The sequence below is a fragment of the Xenopus laevis genome, chromosome 5L (genome assembly GCF_017654675.1).
Source record: "Xenopus laevis strain J_2021 chromosome 5L, Xenopus_laevis_v10.1, whole genome shotgun sequence".
NCBI classification, from domain to species: Eukaryota; Metazoa; Chordata; class Amphibia; order Anura; family Pipidae; genus Xenopus; species Xenopus laevis.
In genome coordinates, this window is record NC_054379.1 from 149324153 (window position 1) to 149344579 (window position 20427).

General features: G+C 38.8%; 1 protein-coding gene across 2 annotated transcripts in view; it reads left to right on the top strand.

Moving 5' to 3' along the window:
- Nucleotides 1-20427, top strand: part of hpcal1.L (hippocalcin-like 1 L homeolog) — a 93971-nt gene that overhangs the window by 30580 nt on the left and 42964 nt on the right. For both annotated transcript variants that reach the window (XM_018261978.2, NM_001093598.1), the window contains 1 exon segment: nt 18638-18714. The gene's annotated coding sequence lies outside the window, so the exon portion shown is untranslated.

Below are 20427 nucleotides of genomic sequence, written 5' to 3' on the forward strand. Positions count from 1 at the left end.
CAGAATTACAGGATGGCCGTCTTCCATAGACTCCCACTTTTTCCAATTAATCCAAATTTTAAAAAATATTCATTTTCATTTTCTCTGTAATAATAAAACAGTACCTTGTACTTGGTCCCAACTAAGATATAATTAATCTTCTTCATTGGAAGCTAAACCAGCCTATTGAATTTATTTAATACTTAAATGAATTTCTATTAAAGGGGTTGTTCACCTTTGAATTAACTTTTAGTATGATGTAGAGAGTGATATTCTGAGACCATTTTCATTGGTTTTCATTGTTTATTTGTGGTTGATTTATTTAGCTTTTTATTCAGCAGCTCTCCAGGTTGCAGTGTCAGCGATCTGGTTGCTAGGGTCCAAATTATCCTAGCAACCATACACTGATTTGAAGAAGAGACTGGAATATGAATAGGAGCGGGGCTAAATAGAAAGATGAATAATAAAAAGTACTAATAACGATACATTTGTAGCCTTGAAGAGCATTTGTTTTTAGATGGGGTCAATGAAATCTGAAAAGAATCAGGAGAAGAAGGCAAACAATTCAAAAACTACATAAATAATGAAGACCAATTGAAAAGTTGTTTATAATTGTCCACTCTCTAACATACTAAAGTTAACTTCAAGATGAACCACCCCTATAATAGTGTATGATTTCACATGTCTGGGTCCCCCTAGTCTCTGCAACTTTATGAAGAACCTGGCACGGCTCTGAGCAGACATAGAAGTTGGTGGGCACCGAGTCTATAACTTTCCTTGCATATAGCCATTTATTCATATTCATATATTTATTGTTATTGCTACTTTTTATTATATATCTTTTTCCCTTTCATATACCAGTCTCATTTAAATCAATGCATGGTTGCTGGGGTAATGTGGGCCTTAGCAACCAGCTTGCAGAAATTGCAAACTGGAGATCTGCTGAATAAAAAGCTAAATTAACTAAAACAACCACAAATAATAAAAAAGAAAACCAATTGCAAATTTCAGAATATCACCCTATCACATCATACTAAAAGTTCATTTAAAGGTGAACCACCCCTTTAAGAAGTGTTGTAACATGGAAAACTACTTAATTACCATGTAATCAGGCAAAGCATCAATTTATAGCCAATGATGTGTTGGGAGCAATAAATATATATTGTTATAGTGTTCCTGTATAAATTGCTGATTACTGTAGCGACCCTCTCTCCAGAGAATTCGTTTGGATGGTGATCAGACATATTTAACAGGGTGTCATGGGCACAAACAGCAGAGCAATAATTCATTGGATGGGCATAGAGAAGCGCCGTACTGTCAGACATACACAGCGGTCTAGCAGGCTACCTGAGTGCAGTGATCATTTACTGTACTCCTCAACTTACATTTTTAAAGAATTGTTCAGTATAAAAATAAAAACTGTGTAAATAGATAGGCTGTGCAAACTAAAAAATGTTTCTAATATAGTTAGTTAGCCAAAAATGTAATATATAAAGGCTGGAGTGACTGGATGTGTAACATAATAGCCAGAACACTACTTCCTGCATTTCAGCTCTCTTTGTTTCCACTGATTGGTCACCAGGCAGTAACCAATCAGTGACTTGAGGGGGGGCCACATGGGTCATAACTGTTGCTTTTGAATCTGAGCTGAATACTGAGGATCAATTGCAAACTCACTGAACAGTTATGTCCCATGTGGCCCCCCTTATAGTCACTGACTAACTCAGAGTTAGAGAGCTGGAAGTAGTGTTCTGGCTATTATGATATGATATTATGATACACATCCAGTCACTCCAGCCTTTATACATTTTTGGCAAACTAACTATATTAGAAACATTTTTTTATTTTGCACAACCTATTTACCCTGCTTTTATTTTTACACTGAACTGTTCCTTTAAAGGGGTGGTTCACCTTTAAACTAACTTTTATTATGCTTTAGAACGGCCAATTCTAAGCAACTTTTCAATTTTTTTTCATTATTTATTTTTTATAGTTATTTGCCTTTTTCTTCTGACTCTTTTTCGCTGACTCCCTTCTAAAAAAACAAATGCTCTGTAAGGCTACAAATGTTTTGTTATTGTTACCTTTTATTACTGATCCTTCTATTTAGACCCTCTCCTATTCATATTCATATTCAGTCTTTTATTCAAATCAATGCATGGTTGCTAGGGTAACTTGGACCCTAGTTACCAGATTGGTTAAGATGCAAACTGGAGAGCCTCTGAATAAAAAGCTAAATAACTCAAAAACCTTCCATAACATAATAAAAAATGAAAACCAATTGCAAATTGTCTCAGAATAGCACTCTCTACATCATACTAAAAGTTATCTCAAAGGTGAACAACCCCTTTAAGGGAGGAAACGACAGCTAATGTTATAGAGCAATACGGCTGGGTCACCTTTAAGACTTTTAGTATGTTTATAGAATGCCTAATTCTGTTCAATTCTTAATGTTTTTCTTTTTATAGTTGTTAAATCATTTGCCTATTTCTTTTGAATGTTTCCAGCTTTCCAAAGAGGGGCACTGACCCCCCATCTAAAAAAATAATTGCCCTGTAAGGCGTTGGCGTTTTTGCGGCGTTTATACGCTGAGTTTTTAAAAAAAGAACAGGCAGGTGTAAATACACCACTGAAACCACATGCGACCGTCAAAATGCGTTTTTCAGCACGTAGGATTCTTTTCCCAACATGCACTTCTCATTGTTCTCATTGAGAATTTGGATGCCATATTTAAAATACGCTGTGTATTTACGCAAACTGTGGTTCCAAGAGTGCAGATTCCACAGAGTCTATTGATCTGGTAGTTTCCTGACGTATTGGCGTTTCTGCTAAAAAACGCCAATACTGGAATCCTGTGGCGGATTTCAGCTTGCAAGCGCCCTGTGTGAATTGCCATAGTGCGTTTTCCATTCGTTTCAGTGGTAGTGCAGTTTATGCGTATTTACGCCTGGCTGTTCTTTTTTTAAAACGCAATGTAAAAACACCACGTCTGGCCTTGCTCTTAGGCTACAGGCTGGGATTTGTTCTGTGCTCCCCTGTGGTGAAACACCGGGCAAAGTACCCATCGAAGTACCCATCAATATGAGCCCTAATTGAGGCTGGTTAACTTCAGGCTTTCTCCTAATTTATCAATCTTTTTGCCCACTATTGCCCACTTTTTGCCTATTGGCAAAACCAGTCTTATTCCATTTATATTATTCCATGTGGGGATACTTAAACAATAAGCACAGGCAGAAGGTTTGTATGCAGTATAAATAATAAAAGGCTGAACCGCCGCAGAGTTCTATGGGAATTAATAAATGTGTGAGTTTATTTAAAGGAGAAGGAAAGGCTTGCAGCACTTGGGGGTGCCAAATGTTAGGCACCCCCAAGTGATTGTATTGACTTACCTAAAACCCCGGGCCGGTGCTCCTATCAGCAGAAAACTGCACTGGCCTGCGGTTATACCAGTGAGCCCCATGGAGCGATCCTCTTTTGTCTTCCTCCTTCTTCGCGCGGCTGCGCATTTGCAGTAGAACGAAAAGCTGAACTTTAACTAAAAAGTCGGCTATTTCATTCAGCTGCGCATGCGTCTGCCCCAGGAAATTTGAAGAAAGAAGAAGACGGAAGTGAATCACCCGGGGTTTCAGGTAAGTTAATACTTAGGGGTGCCTAACATTTGGCACCCCTTAAATTAGAAACATGCACAGAACCTCACACCAAACATTTATTTGTGAAAATTCACCAGAATAAAAATACATTGTCAATACAAGTGTTCATGCATAACATACCACATGGCAATGTCTCCCTCCCGGTCTGCATACCTCGTGTCAGCCACTCCATTTTCTGACGCGTTTCGCGCCATTAGGCGCTTCATCAGAGGAGAATTTGGCACCCCAAGTGCTGCAAGCCTTTCCTTCTCCTTTAAGAAACAAATTGTAGTTTGTGTAGTTTTATATATATATTATACCTTTATATACACTATCCTTTCTCTGTCCAAATGACTCTTGGTGCCGATTCCCATCTTTTACGACTCTATAAATCTGCTTGTTTGGTTCATTAGCTTCTTCTCATTTGCAGGAGAGGAATAACTCAACAGATAGACAGGTCTCTTTGTAACAAGGCTTTCCATTTGCTTTTTTTATTCTGTTATTTATTTTGCTACTAGTTAGACTGTAAAAAAATAATCACAGACTATATAATTGTCAGCTTCTTGTTTTATAAGCGTGCCTTGGTGAGCCTACAAGCTACTGTTATTTGAGCCCATTATATATCCAACAATAAATACAAGTGTAGAGGTTTTGTATTGGGTTTCACTTTTATATAAAGGTGGCCATAGACTCAAAGATCCGCTCGTTTGGCGACATCGCCAAACGAGCGGATCTTTCCCCTATATGCCACTAACGGCATGGCTATATCGGGGGTAATTCGAACGTTCGGCCTTACGGCCAAACGATCGAATTACGATGCGCCAAGGGGCTCCGACGGGTCGGTCGGGTAAAAATCAAACCTTCCCGATCGATATCGTGGCCAGATATCGGTCGGGAAGACCCGTCGGAAGCCCCCATACACGGGCAGATAAGCTGTCAAATCGGTCCAAACGACCGATATCGGCAGCTTTATCGGCCCTTGTATGGCCACCTTAAGGTGAGAAAGTCTTCCCATCTGCCACTGGTTTTTATCATATGAGATGTTGCCTAATGGATATTTTAAGAACTGACCTGTTCCACTTGGACCACTTCCGTTCTGCTGAGATCATGTCTCCCCGTCTCAGGACTCAGGAAAAAAGATCAGGAAGGATAGACAGGTCTCGACTCTCTGGGATTTCACGTAGTCTGTATACAAAGAGATATTAGTCAGCGCCAACACAAAACTCTACTGTGGACCATTCTGCTGCTATTTGCTGTATATTAAGGAGTTTTAGTCAAAATGTAATTGTCCCAATGATGTAACTGTGTTATTATTATTTATGCAGCTGTGTTGGCTTTTATGTGTAGAGTGCAATTCTGGCCATCACAAAGAAGCTAGTATTATGGAGGGAAATGCTGCATTATGACTTAAAAACATGGCCATTTGCATCTGAAATCGGAATTACAGTGATTGTAGCAACCAGTGAGAATTGTACATTTCAGGCTGGAGAGTAGTGCAGACTATTATAGTCACCATCATCATCAGTATTTATACAGCATCAAAAATGTATTTAGTGGTTTACAAATACAACTGTACAATGTTCTAACAAACCAAGGTCTTAGTGTAGCCAATGGAATCAAAATGGGGCCCGAAAGTTTAAAGGGGAACTATGACAAAAATTTGAATTTAATATAAGCTTCATCATACTGAAATAAGAGACTTTCTAAATACAATCAAGAAAATATTCTGCATCATTTCAGAAATAATCAAGTTTAAACTTCACTATTCCTTTCTCTTTATTCTGTCTTCATGCAGCAGTTGGGTGTCAGATATTCATTGACAGTTAGATCCAATATATCTCATAGTCGGGACTTCCCTTCCTAGCAGATGTATTAGAGAATTCTTCAAATAACTGATTCCAGTACAAACAAAATAACTGCCTTTCGCACAAATTCTGCATGTAGAAAGACATGATGTCTGGTGATTTTAATAGAGTGAGCTCTAATACATCTTCTAGGCAAAAGGAGCCCCCCTATAAGATATATTGGATCTAACTGTCAATGACTATCTGACACCCAACTGCTGCATGAAGATAGAATGAATAGAAACAGATGCTGAGAGAGGAATAGTGAAGATAAACTTGATTATTTCAGAAATGGTACCGAATTTTTAACTGATTATATTTAGAAAACTAATATCAGTATGCTGAAGCCTATATAAAATTTTTCATTTTCGCGATAGTTCACCTTTAAAGGATAAGTAAACCTTAAAAATAAGTGAATGTAAAATTCATGAGGGTGCCATTCTAAACACTTTTGCAATGTACATTCATTATTATTTATTTTTTTAAATACAAGATATTAAAGGATACACGTACTGTTAATATGAATGAATTTTGTTACAACAGCGCCATCTGCTGATCATTTTCCAACCAGTCTGACCACCAAGTAGTCAAAGAAATTAGAAACCTTTCTCAAACCTTTCCTAACAAAAAAAAAAATCAGAACAGCCTCTTCCTTTCTCCTGACAACTGTCTTGACTACTTGGTGGTCAGACTGGTTGGAAAATGACCAGCAGGCGGCGCTGTTGTAACAAAAGTCATTCATATTAACAGGATATGTATCCCTTAATATCTTTAAAAAATAATAATAATGAATGTACAATGCAAAAGTGCTGAGAATAGCACCCTCGTCAATTTTATATTCACTTACTTTAAAGGTTTACTTATCCTTTAAAGTGATACTGACACTAAAAAATGAATTTTAGCATATGAATGTACATTAAATGTTACCTATAGGTCCTGTTGATCATTTTTTGCTGAGAGGTTTGTTTTTGTATATAATTGTTAGTTGAAGTTCCTAAGCCTGACTCTCTGACACTCTGACTTTGCCAACCTGACTGTCCCATCTCAGCCTGTTACAGTTTCTAATGCTAACGGACTCCTGCTGCACAAATATGGCAGCCCCCTCATACAGGAACATGGGGGATCAGACAGGTAATGTAAAAGCATCATGCAAATACTTTTTGGCAAAGTTAGAAGTAGCTTGCAAAGACAATATTATAATAGATGTAAAAAAAAAGTTTAATTTCAGGTGTCCGTATCTCTTTAAGGACCACGGGAGGTGGCAGTTAGCAGGGTTGCTACCTTTTCTGGGAAAAAAAAAACAGCCTTCCTATAGTTTTATCTTTCTGAATTATTAATAAAATTGGCATCAAACATTATTTTTACCGACCAGGTCAGTAAAATAGCAGGTAGGTGGCAACCCTAATGGCAGTTAGTGTGTTATCTATCACTACTTATTGATCTTTCGTTGTGATGTTCCACCAACAAAGCAATTGCTTTCTAGCCTATGTTGAGTACAGAAGGGGTATAATGTTAAAGTAGAACCCTAAAAATGAATATGGCAAAAAATGCCATATTTTATATACTGAACTTATTGCATTATCCTAAAGTTTCAGCTTGTCAATAGCAGCAATGATCCAGGACTTCAAACTTGTCACAGGGGGTCACCATCTTGGAATGTGTCTGTGACACTCACATGCTCAGTGGACTCTGAGCAGCTGTTGAGAAGCTAAGCTTAGGGCTCGTCACTAATTATCCAGCAGAAAATGAGGTTGGTCTGTGATATAAGCTGATGCTACAGGGCTGATTATTAAATTCTGATGCTAATTGCACTGGTTTCTATGCTGCCATGTAGTAATTATCTGTATTAATTACTAATCAGCCTTGTATTGTGACATTTCTATTCTATGTGTACTGTATATTGTGAGTGGGTCCCTAAGCTCAGTAAGTGACAGCAGCACAGAGCATGTGCAGTGAATCAGCAGAAAAGAAGATGGGGAGCTACTGGGGCATCTTTGGAGACACAGATCTTTACTGCTTAAGGGCTGTGGTTGCCTTGGGCTAGTACAGAAGCACAAAACATAATGTATAACATTTCTAGCTACATCTTTAGTTAGGCTTTACTTCTTTAAGACATTTTTCTGCCCTGTCTAGTAACAAGATGGACCAATATCCGTAATACCAGTTGAGTTTCTATTTTCACTATTGAGGGGTATCATTGTTCTGTTATCATTGACCCTTTCAAAGCACATTCAGAAGCAGAGAATAAAATCTCAGCACAATGAAAGTAACAAATAGAATCATCATTTACCCATCAGTCATGGTCATTGAACCCTTTGGGCAGAATGGTTTGTGAACCCAGCCGGAGTTAAGCACTCGGTTATTAGTCAGGCAGGAAGAGCCGTAAGCCTTAAAGCCACTAACATTTACTTAGCAAAGCGCAACTGTAAATATGTTTTATTTATTCAAGTGTATTTGTGGAAAGCAGCACCTGTGATTTTTTTGCTTTATTATTTCGTTCCTGGCAGAATGTTTATGCTAATTTGTGCAACAGGAATTGTGTCCCCGTTAATCACCGATCAGCCATCAAAGGCCGGGAGCTGTTATTTTTTTTACTGCTAATGAGGAGTAATGTTTTATGTACAGGAGAATTTTAAGCATTTCAAGAGAACGGCAGACAAATGGATATGACATTAATTGTGATTCGTTAGTCATTTATAGTTCCATGTTTTGCGTTGGACTAAAAAGTCGAAATTTACAGCAGATTAGCCTGGTAGGTGACGTTTTATCAGAAAAAGAAACGGTTTGTTTTGAAGAACATATTTTTTTTTTAGAAAACGGTTAAAAAAATTTTTTTGGGAGGGGGTATAGTTTTATATATCTACCTACTGTTCACTGTACCACTTTCTTATAGTATGTGTACATTATTGTAGAGTCCTCACTATTATTGAAGGGTTCACATTGAAACCTAATCTAACCCAAGGTTTATATTATATATTATATATACAGTAGAGTTTTCTAATCAGGTCTGAGATTAAGTGGATGTCACAACAATCCGTGCACACACAAACATTTATAGGGGAAATTCGCTAAAGGGCTAGGTGACTAGCGTTAGATAAAATTCACCAGTATGATGTCATTTCGGAACTTCGGGCGCAGGCTAAAATTCACTAGCAAAGGAGATAGACTGTGTCGCTACTTCGCACTCTAAGGGTAAGGACACACGAGGAGATTCAGGGAGATTTTGTCGCCTGGCTACTAATCTCCTTGTCTTTTGAGCAACTATCTCCCTGAACTGCCTCAGCGTTTTTCCCCATAAGCTACAATGAAAAGTCGCCTGCGCTAATGCACACACGGTGATGCGTTTTCAATAGTTGCCCAAAGTTGCCTCAGTGAGGCAATTTCAGGCAACTATTGAAAACGCATCGCCCTGCGTGCATTAGCGCAGGCGACTTTTCATTGTAGCCTATGGGGAAAAACACTGAGGCAGTTCAGGGAGATAGTTGCTCAAAAGACAAGGAGATTAGTAGCCAGGCGACAAAATCTCCCTGAATCTCCTCGTGTGTCCTTACCCTAACACCAGGCAATTTTCGCTCTGGCGAATGGACGTAACTACACAAATTCAATAAGATGCGGATTTTACTGAACGTTACCTCTTGCGCCAGACTTGCCTTCACCACCTCAGACCAGGCGAAGTGCAATAGAGTAGATAGGACTTCCTGGCGTCTTTTTCTTTTTTCAGGGTGATAGGCTGCAAAAGATCGTAATTTTTTTTTAGGGTATCCGGCTTCCCCCCCTACATTTCCTAACATGGCACCTAAACTATACACTGGGCTCATGTGTAGGGCAATATAACAACTTTATTTTATTTTATTAAGGTTTCCTGGGCTTGTGTAGTGTAATATATTTGCTGCAACATAAACGTCCATTGAAATTTAACTTCCCGCCGTATGCAAATTAGCCAACGATAGCGCAACTTCGATTTGCTTGCCGAATTAACGCTATCGAAACTTTGCCATCGTTCGGCGCCCTGGACGCAACTTCGCATTTTTGCGAATTAGCGTTGTCCTGGCGAATTTTCACCTGGTGAAGTGTGGCGATGTGCGGAAAGCCGTCGCTGACGAATTTCCACAGGTTAGTGAATTTGCCCCATAGTGTCTTGCTGTCTTTCTCATATAGAAATTAGTTGCAGTTATCCGTAATGTAACAAATGTGTTTTCTCTGCTCCAGGCTTGCAGTTAAATATGTCACATGCAAAGGGAAAAGCTCTGGATAAGTAAAAGCCACCGTAAGGGTACGCTGGGCTGCAGCTGTTTAAAGTTTATTTTTCTTTCCATTTTATTTCATTTTTATCATTCCGCAGCCGTGGACTCACTTCAACCTACTGAATATTATAATTCAACCCATTTCTCTTTCCATATTGCGTTAACGGCTGGCTGGGCTTTGCTGCTCACAAACATTGTTTTTGTGTAAACGAAGCGGTGCTTTGCCTGAATTAATGAATAAGGGAAATAAATAAAAGGTTTTATGCTGTGCCTTTCGTTCTGAGCTTACAATCAGCAACCAAAAAATATTTTTCCATCCGAAGGCCAGTTTGGACAATGGGGAAAAGGAAGATGCTTCTGTTCATACTATATAATTATCCAGAAAGCTCCGAATTATGGAAATGTTGTCTCTCATAGACAAATAATCGAGATTTTTAAAAATGATTTTCTTTTTCTCTGTAATAATAAAACAGTAGCTTGTACTTGATCCCAACTAAGATAGAATTAATCCTCTTTGGAGGCAAAATCAGCCTATTGGGTTTATTTAAAGGGATCCTGTCATCTGAAAACATGTTTTTTTTTCAAAACACATCAGTTAATAGTGCTACTCCAGCAGAATTCTGCACTGAAATCCATTTCTCAAAAGAGCAAACAGATTTTTTTATATTCAATTTTGAAATCTGACATGGGGCTAGACCTATTGTCAATTTCCCAGCTGCCCCTGGTCATGTGACTTGTGCCTGCACTTTAGGAGAGAAATGCTTTCTGGCAGGCTGCTGTTTTTCCTACTCAATGTAACTGAATGTGTCTCAGTGGGACATGGGTTTTTACTATTGAGTGTTGTTCTTAGATCTACCAGGCAGCTGTTATCTTGTGTTAGGGAGCTGTTATCTGGTTACCTTCCCATTGTTCTTTTGTTTGGCTGCTGGGGGGGGGGAAAGGGAGGGGTGTGATATCACTCCAACTTGCAGTAAAGAGTGATTGAAGTTTATCAGAGCACAAGTCACATGACTTGGGGCAGCTGGGAAATTGACAATATGTCTAGTCCCATGTCAGATTTTAAAATAGAATATAAAAAAATCTGTTTGATCTTTTGAGAAATGGATTTCAGCGCAGAATTCTGCTGGAGCAGCACTATTAACCGATTCATTTTGAAACAGATGTTTTTTCCCATGACAGTATCCCTTTAAAGTATACATGATTTTCTAGTAGACTTAAGGTATGGAGATCCAAATTACAGAAAGATCCGTTATCCAGAAAGCCCCAGGTCCCGAGCATTCTGCATAACAGGTCCCATACATACAACAATTAATGCGGCAGTATAACACCATTTTCAACAGGAGCTCAGTGACTAGGGCTTGTACTGGGCACACACACTGCTTGCTTATTGTTTTAATCACAATAAATATATATTGATAATCAATAATAAATGTATATTGATGGTGTTTCTTGTACCAAACAAGAGACTTAAAGTGCTTTCACTTTCTTATTTCCTGTCTCACTGCCTGGTTCTCGCGAGTCACTGTTTGAAGAGGAGTAAGTAGTAAAGAAATTAGCAGTCAACTGATAATCTACTCTCTATTATTTATTATTATTATTATTATTAATAATAAATGTTAATAAAGGGGAGTAAGTAGTAAAGCAAATTAGCAGTCAACTGATAATCTGCTCCCTAGTATTTATTATTATTATTATTATTATTAATAATAAATGTTAATAAAGAGGAGTAAATAGTAAAGCAAATTAGCAGTCAACTGATAATCTGCTCCCTATTATTTATTATTAGTATTAATAAATGTTAATAAAGAGGAGTAAGTAGTAAAGCAAATTAGCAGTCAACTGATAAAACCTAAAAAAGCTTAGAGCTGGGTGAGGGATTTGTTGATACCATTATTTGCATTTCAATAAATTACCCTCTTTAGAATTAAGAGTTCCATCAGGGTCACAGGCTTTTAAACAATTTTCCTAATCTCTCATTTAAATAAGGTAAATCACAATTGTGCTCAGAAGACAACTTTGTATTACACTTTTACAGTCTTTCGTTCCCCTTGATGGACAATGAATTGCTGTAACTGGCATACGCTAGCATTATTGGGCTTTTGGGTGTTTTTTAATATCATTTCAGAGATAATTTTATGGGAATGTTTTGCTGATGGGGCATTTCCTGATATTGTTTCAGTAATTGTACTTATGAATACTGTGAGGATAGCTTTCCTTTGAGGAAGGTCATGTTATGGTTACAAGGATACAGAAATTACAAGTTTCCAGGCTTTAAGAGCTTTAAATTAAAGAGCCCTCAGCAGGGTTTCATGTACGGATAAAATCATGTGAGATATTTGTTACATGTATGTTGGGTGTACAAACCAGACTGTAATATGTCTGGACAGTCCATCGATGGGATATTTGAAATTTTCATCTGCTAATGCACGGTTTCAGCCACAGCATGGTGCTTCAGTAGACGACAATGTGAAGATGACCCGCCGTTCCTCCTAATTCAGTACCTGCCCTTTTGATCTTTCATTATGTTAGACTGATCAGTCTTGTTGGGCGGACATCTTGGAGAGGCCTTCAAAAATATTTATAGAAAAGCCAAAAAGGGTTGTCTATTAACAAGATGCCATCAGGGCACTAGGCAATTTGGTTGTAAAGTACCCTTTCTTTCTTGTGAGATAGGGACCACTTGGGAACATTCAAGATTGCCATACCATACGGACCACATTTTCCTAACACAAGCCAGCAGTGCTTTCATGCTTTATGGCCAACATTCAAGAGAACAGTCAAACCATTGTGGGCCAAATTTCTGTTTCAAATCTATTTTTGTGTTGATGCAAGATTTCAGGCCTTCAGCATGATTAACTAGTGGGGTGAAAGATAGAAGCGTATTTTAGGCACCCCAGTGAGACTCCAGTCATTTTTATTTATGCAATGACCGGTGTCTTTCTTATTTTAATCCTTGCTGATTTGATTTTCTTTCAAAGTGCAGTAATGACATCTAGGGGGTTATTTACTAAACTCCGAATGCCAAAAACCTGAAAAATGTGTGGGTTTTTTTTAGTATAAAATTTGAATTTTTAGTGGGAAGTAAAAAAAACTATTTTTTTGGGGATTTATTATACCCCGAGGATGGAAAAAGTCTGAACCTGAAAATCTGCTGAGGTTGCATATAAGTCAATTGGAGAAGTCCCGAAGATATTTTGATCTGCACTGGGTTTCTTACATTATTCAGAAGATTGGTCATTGTAACCAGTATTTTTCTGTTGCTTTTTTTTTTTTTTTTCAAGAAAATGATCAGACCTAGCTTTCCAGGAGCTAGAAACTGGATCTGATGGGGCAGAAGATGGATGTGGGCCTCAGCTTGTTCCATTATAAATATTCTGCCAAGGGCAAGAGTGCTGGGCACGTAGTGCTACCAGCCAAGTGAAACCTGGAGGGTTTGACATTCACGTAGTTTGTTCATTGTGGTCAGAAAAAGCTGGAAAAAAGAATCTTATTTCTGAAGACAAGCTGGGTCTCCAGGGCTATCATTAGCTGAGAGATCTGAGGACACTATTCATAGGCATATGTCTGTGCTGAGGAAAATTAACATTCTGTAGCAAGAATTTGTGACCCTGTCTCCTCTCTGTGTGGGCTGAAATGTAGGCGGTAAATACCTGCGGTGGGACTTCACATAGTACAGTATAAGGGTGGTGGCACACGTGCAGATTCGGGGAGATTAGTCACCCAGCAACAAATCTCCTCCTCTTCGGGTGACTAATCTCCCCGAAATGCCTTCCCGCCGGCAAGATTGTGAATTGCTGGCGGGATGGCATATGGATCGCATCGGTTTTCCGAAGTTTCCGCGTGAGACAACTTCAGACGACTTTGGATAACGAAGCGATCCGTATGCCGGTGGGAAGGCATTTTGGCTAGGTAAGTCGCCTGATAATTTGTTGCTGGGCAACTAATCTCCCCCGAATCTTCACGCGTGCCCCCACCCTTAAGCAGATATCTCTCTTCTACAGTAAGGTCCATAAATATTTGGACAGACAACTTTTTTTTCTAATTTTGGTTCTGTACATTACCTCAATGAATTTTAAATGAAACAATTCAGATGCAGTTTTTTTAAATAATCGCTTCATTTCTGGGGTTCCAAAGTAATTGGACAATTGTCTCAAAGGCTATTTCATGGGCAGGTGTGGGCAATTCCTTTGTTATGTCAATGAATGAATGAAGCGGATAAAAGCCCTGGAGTTGATTTGAGGGGGGGTGCTTGTCTTCCACATACAACATGAGGTCAAAGGAGCTCTCCATGCAGGTGAAACAAACTATCCTTAAGCTGCAAAAACAGAAAAAAAAACATCCGAGATATTGCTAAAATATTTGGAGGGGCAAAATCTACAGTTTGGTACATCCTGAGAAAGAAAGAAATCACTGGTGAACTCAGCTATGCAAAAAGACCTGGACGTCCACAGAAGACAACAGTGGTGGATGATCTTAGAATCATTTCCTTGCTGAAGAGAAACTCCTTCACAACAGCCAAACAAGTGAACAACACTCTCCAGGAGGTAGGCGTATATTTATCCAAGTCTACCATAAAGAGAAGACTGCATGAAATTAAATACGGAGGGTGTACTGCACGGTGCAAGCCACTCACAAGCCTCAAGAATAGAAAGGCTAGATTGGACTTTGCTAAAAAAAAATCCAGCACAGTTCTGGAAAAACATTCTTTGGACAGATGAAACCAAGATCAACCTCTACCAGAATGATGGCAAGAAAAATGTATGGAGAAGATGTGGAACAGCTCATGATCCAAAGCATACCACATCATGTATAAAACATTTGAGAGGCAGTGGGATGACTTGGGTGTGCATGGCTGCCAGTGGTACTGGGACACTAGTGTTTATCCATGATGTGACACAGGACAGAAGCAGCCGAATGGATTCTGAGATGTTCAGAGACACTGTCTGCTCAATTCCAGCTAAATGCAGTCAAATTGATTGGGAGGCATTTGATAATGACCCAAAACATACAGCCAAAACAACCCAGGAGTTTATTATTCCAGAAGTGGAATATTCTTGAATGGCCAAGTCAGTCACCTGATCTGAACCCAATTGAGCTGCATTTCACTTGTTGAAGACTAAACTTCGGACACAAAGGCCCACTAACAAACAGCAACTGAAAGTCGCTGCAGTAAAGGCCTGGCAGAGCATTAAAAAGGAGGAAACACAGAATCTGACAATGTCCATGAGTTCAAGACTTCAGCCTGTCATTGCCAGCAAAGGATTTTCAACCAAGTATTAGAAATGAACATTTTATTTTCAGTTTTTTAATTTGTCCAATTACTTTTGAGCCCCTGAAATGAAGTGATTATGTTAAAAAAGGCTTTATTTCCTCGCATTTTTATGCAATCTTTTTGTTCAACCCACTGAGATAAAGCTGAAAGTCTGCAGTTCAACTGCATCTGAGTTGTTTCATTTAAAATTCATTGTGGTAATGTATAGAACCAAAAGTAGAAAAAAAAAAAGTTGTCTGTCCAAATATTTATGGACCTAACTGTATATTTAGATCTGTTAGAGTAATCACCCATTTTAGTAAAACCCATTTGAAAAGAGACCGGGGGATAGAATAACCTTGCGGCTCCTTCTGCCACAGTGCCGAATGGTATTCCTATAGACCAAGTTTTAACATCTTGCAGGAATTAGAAAGCACTCCAAAAGGAATCTGATTCTACATTTGTGTCTTCATCATCTTCATACCATTGTGTAGCACCAGAAAGTTAACTCTTAAGAGTACCATTGGTTTAACAGAAAAGAAAATCAGATAATACTTTAATGGCCTTTAAAAGACACTTGCCTTTCATTGATACTTTCGTTCAGAGGCTAAAAGAAACTGTGATTTAAGGATTTTCCTTTTAAAAATGCATTACTAGATTCCTCCTAAGCTTCCTAGAGGGCAAAGTACAGCCTTCGCCTGACTGTAACTGTTCAAAACACAGCTGCTTTGCTCCAGGGACCATGGTCGCCCCATGGGGTCTGCTCAGAGATTCTGCCTAATGAAATGAAACCATAAATGTAAACAATACGGAAAGTCGATTCACGTGAATTTGTTATTGTACATGCCATCGATTGTTATGTTTTGTTTAAAGTAAGTTAAGGACATTTAGTTCTGTAAGGTCTCACATTAATATTGGTGCTATACAATATAATATTTGTGGTATGCAAAGTCTTCGGGTTTTAAATTGGTAGTGTTCCTCAGAACCGGCATTCGGAGAAACAGTTAGTTATAACAGTGGGCCTAACAGAACAAAATGGCAAATGTAACTGTTTATATCAATGGTGACTTTGTGGCCCTACAGCAGAATAACTTCCTGTGGCCAAAGGCCCACTTTCTGAAAATCAGTTTTGTAGGCTTGTAGACATTTTGCCTCCAAATTGTTGTGTTTAGGAGGAACCCAAAGGGGATGGTCATAGCAGACTATTGGAAGATTTTTATTAGGGGCTTGTCTCTGCACAACTACCAGTGGCCTTTAATATTCTAGTTATTGGGAACGTTAAGTGGTATGTCTATGTTGGATTCCTGTGGTTTCTTCCCACCCCCTAATATTCTGTCAGATACATATTATGCCCCCAAGGTGTTGTGCCTGGTGCTTCTTGCATTAAGTGTAAATTGCACTTTGTAGTCTAAATCTGCATTGTCCTGCCTCTCACTGTCTGTCTGTCTCAGTGATCCCCAACCTGTGGCTTGTGAGCAACCCCTTTGATGGTGCTCCCAGTGGCCTCAAAGCAGGTTCTTATTTTTGAATTTCTTGGGTGGAGGCGAATCTTATTTGCATAAAACCAGGTGTACTGCCAAAGAGAGCCTCTTGTAAGTTGCCAGTCCACATAGGGCCAAATAGCCAATTACAGTCCATAATCGGCACCCCCAGGAACCTTTTTCATACTTGTGTTACTCTCCAACCTTTTTTTTTTTTTTTTTACAATTGAATGTGGCTCATGGGTAAAAAAAAACTTGAGGATCCCTGTTGTTTCTTGTGCTATATGGAACAAAACAGCTTCCCTTGACTCTGTGAATAAAGCATATTCCATTAAATCTGTTCCCCAGAGACTTAATGTTTATTGACTTAACTCAGAAGTCAACAGGTTATTTCTATTATATTTCTCAGCATGTAAGGCCATACAGATGATTTTGTTTTTTCCTTCAGTGGTCAATAATGTTTGTGTACATACATTTTCTTATGTTCCAAAACATTACATGTAGATGTGGGAACCCGCTACCATGGGTAACTACTGCATTTTCCTTTTTATTCAGCCAAGACAATATCTGAATTCATCTGAATTGTATGATTGAGCATTGCACATCAGACTCTCTGTACCATGTTTTTGATAATTATCCATCAAATGGTCTTTATAGGATTTCCAGCTATCTCCTACGTCAAGGGGACAGCTGTTAGCAGCTGGACTCCTCAATTTGCATAAGCCAGAGGTACGAAATGTTCTATTATAATGGTGAAAGATATATTCAAATATCTAATTGTTTAAAAAAAACAGAATCAATCAGACTTGAATTTCCTCCATGTTTAGTCTATATCTCCCTCCAGCAGACATCTCTCAAATACAGCAAGGTTTGTCCTACAAAAAACTAAGGGCTCTGCTCCAAACTCAGACTCCCATAGCTGCTCTCATGTGTATATCCGGGTGCTCTGTCCACAGCGTCCCCACTTTCAACACATTTCAATAACCAAGGAAGGACGGCACTCTGGTAAAAAGGCAGGTTTATTGCAGTGTCCTGCCGATATCAATCGCCTATGATTAAGGGATTGACTCCCGAAACGCGTTATGCAATTGATATCTGCAGGACATTGCAATAAACCTGCCTTTTTACCAGAGTGCCATCCTTCCTTGGTTATTGATAAAGGTTTGTCCTACAGCCTTACTCCACTGCTGACGATCAGGTGTTTGCTTTTATTATTCCAGCTACTTTAGTTTGTTAGTTACACCCAGTAGGGGATTAAGAGTTCTTCTCTGACACAAAGTGAACAATAATAAATATTCTGACTTTCCTTATTGTGAAGTAATATATCTACCTGCCACTAACCATTCAGATCAAATAAAGTAGTAAAATAACCGATCAGCCGATGTTCTGCCCCTAACAGCAATCGTACGAAAGTTATGTCTGACAACAGCTGGTGACAGTCTCCCACAGATATCGTCTGATCGGCAATACATGCAGAGATATTATCAACAGCCGACAGAAATTTTCTAACCTGTCCGATCCTCTGAACGACCAATCACCATGGCACAAAAACTGTCGGGACACTCCACACACGGCCCACAAATCATAGGAAACGACGATTCGTATGATCAAATCTTTGCATCTATGGCCAGCTTTAGTGCTCATTACTGCAGGACCGTTCACCTTGTTACCCTAGAAGAAATTGGCTATAATTCTACCCCAAAATTTTTTATATGGGCAAGACATGGGTAATGGGACCACTACATGTACTTTTTGAATGGACTGGTTAGTGGAACAGATAGGAGTGATGAGCTCCTGCATGGTAGTAACTGAACATCTCTGCACAATGGTTTGTTGCTTCCACCAACCAGACCATTCAACTACTGCAGTATAGTGATATTGTAGTAGTTGCATTGCCTGGGTTGGTGGATTAGACATGGGTGATGGGCCCAGTAGATGGGCGTAGTTGAACAGCTATGTTAAATGGTTCGTGTAACAGACATGGGTGATGGGCCCAGTAGTTGGGTGTAGTTGAACAGTTCTGCTCAATGGTTGGTGGAATAGACATGGGTGATGGGCCCAGTAGATGTTAATGTTAATATTTTGGTGTTACTGTTCCTTTAATTTTAACAAAGCGAAACAAACAAATAATAAATAATAAAAACATAAGTAATAAAAGAATTGTAAGGCAGAGATAATAAGCAGTTTTGTTTTTGCTCCTTCCCTACAGCATGTACGTGTAATTGTCCCTGCGGGCACCCAGCTAACTGTATTACTACCAGACGTCTTGACCTGCATTGAATTTCGGTAAGTTTGAATTCATCTTAGCTCTATAAAAAGAGAAACTGAATGATGAAAGATTTGTAATCCAAAATGCTTGGGACTTGGGGTTTTAAGGGTAAGGGATTCTGTCATGATTTCTATGGTGTAGTTTTATTTCTGAATTATGAACTATGCAAATAATTCACTCTACTATGTAAAATTTAATTCCTAACCCAACAAGTGTATTTTTTTAGTTGTAATATTGGTGTGTAGGTGCATTTCAGGTCATTTTGCCTGGTCATGTGCTTTCAGAAAGAGCCAGTGCTGCACTATGGAACTGCTTTCTGGCAGGCTGTTGTTTCTCCTACTCAACTGAAGGAGTCACAGTGGGACTTGTAGGTGCTGTTCTTATATCTACCAGGGAGCTGTTACCTGGTTATTTTCCCATTGTTCTGCTGATGGGCTGCTGGGGAGGAAAGGGAGGGGGTGATATCACTCCAATTTGCAGTATAGCAGTAAAGAGTGACTGAAGTTTATCAGAGCACGAGTCACATGACTTGGGGTACCTGGGAAACTGACAATATGTCTAGCTCCATGTCAGATTTCAAAATTAAATCTAAAAAAAAAATCAGTTTGCTCTTTTTTTCTGTGCAGAATTCTGCTGGGAGAAAAACATGTTTTCCCATGACAGTATCCCTTTAAGGCTCCAAAAAAGCATTTACACGATAGAAAAACCAAATAGGATAGTTTTGTCTCCAATATGGATACATTCAGCTTATTTAGGATCAAGTACAAGGTACGGTTTGATTATTACAGGGGTAAAGGATATCTGTCAAAACAAATAAGAATTGCGGTCTAAGGAAACAGCATGACCATAATTAAGAGATTTCTGCATTTGGGTTTTCAGACTAAGCTTTACTTTTATTGGGCGGTTTGTGATGTCAGTTAGCAAGCTCAAGCTTTAGATTATCACTAATAATTTTTTATGAAAGTATAAATAAACTTAGGTTGAATAACTGTCATTGATATTTGTTTAGTTATAATATTTGGCATCCTTTGTGGGGGGGGGGAAGATAAACAGGATAGGTTTGAGCAGTGTGGGCCTTTTTAAATGGAAACCTCTTCTTAGGGGAGGGGAGTATTACAGTCTATAAGTGAGAAGCCTTCAAGGAACAGTAACACCAAAAAAATTAAAAGTGTTTTAAAGTAATTAAAATATAATGTACCGTTTCCCTGCATTGGTGTGTTTGTTTCAGAAACACGACTGTAGTTTATATAAATGTGGTGCTGTGTAGCCTTGGGGGCAGCCATTTAATGCTCAGGTTACATAGCAGATAACGGATTCACTCTGTAGAATCCCCATTGTATACTACAGAGCTTATCTGTTATCTGCTAAGTAACCTGTGCCTTTTCTCCTTTTTCAGCTTAAATGGCTGCTCCCATGGCTACTCAGCAGCCGATTTGTATAAACTATAGTAGTCTTTCTAAAATAAACACATAACTTTTACCAGTGCAGGACAACAGTACATTATATTTTAATTACGTTAAAATGCTTTTATTTTTTGGAGTTACTGTTACCTTTAATCAGGCCCTCTAAAGTCTGAGTGTAGGCTTTACATCCCAATGGTATGTGGAATAGTGTACCCTTCTGTGTGTTTAAATTGAAACCTCTGCATAAGCACCCTTTATTACCGCCCATATACTTGAATGGCGTATGCATGTAAGTGCAGATGTGAGCACTTTTTCGATGAAAAACCT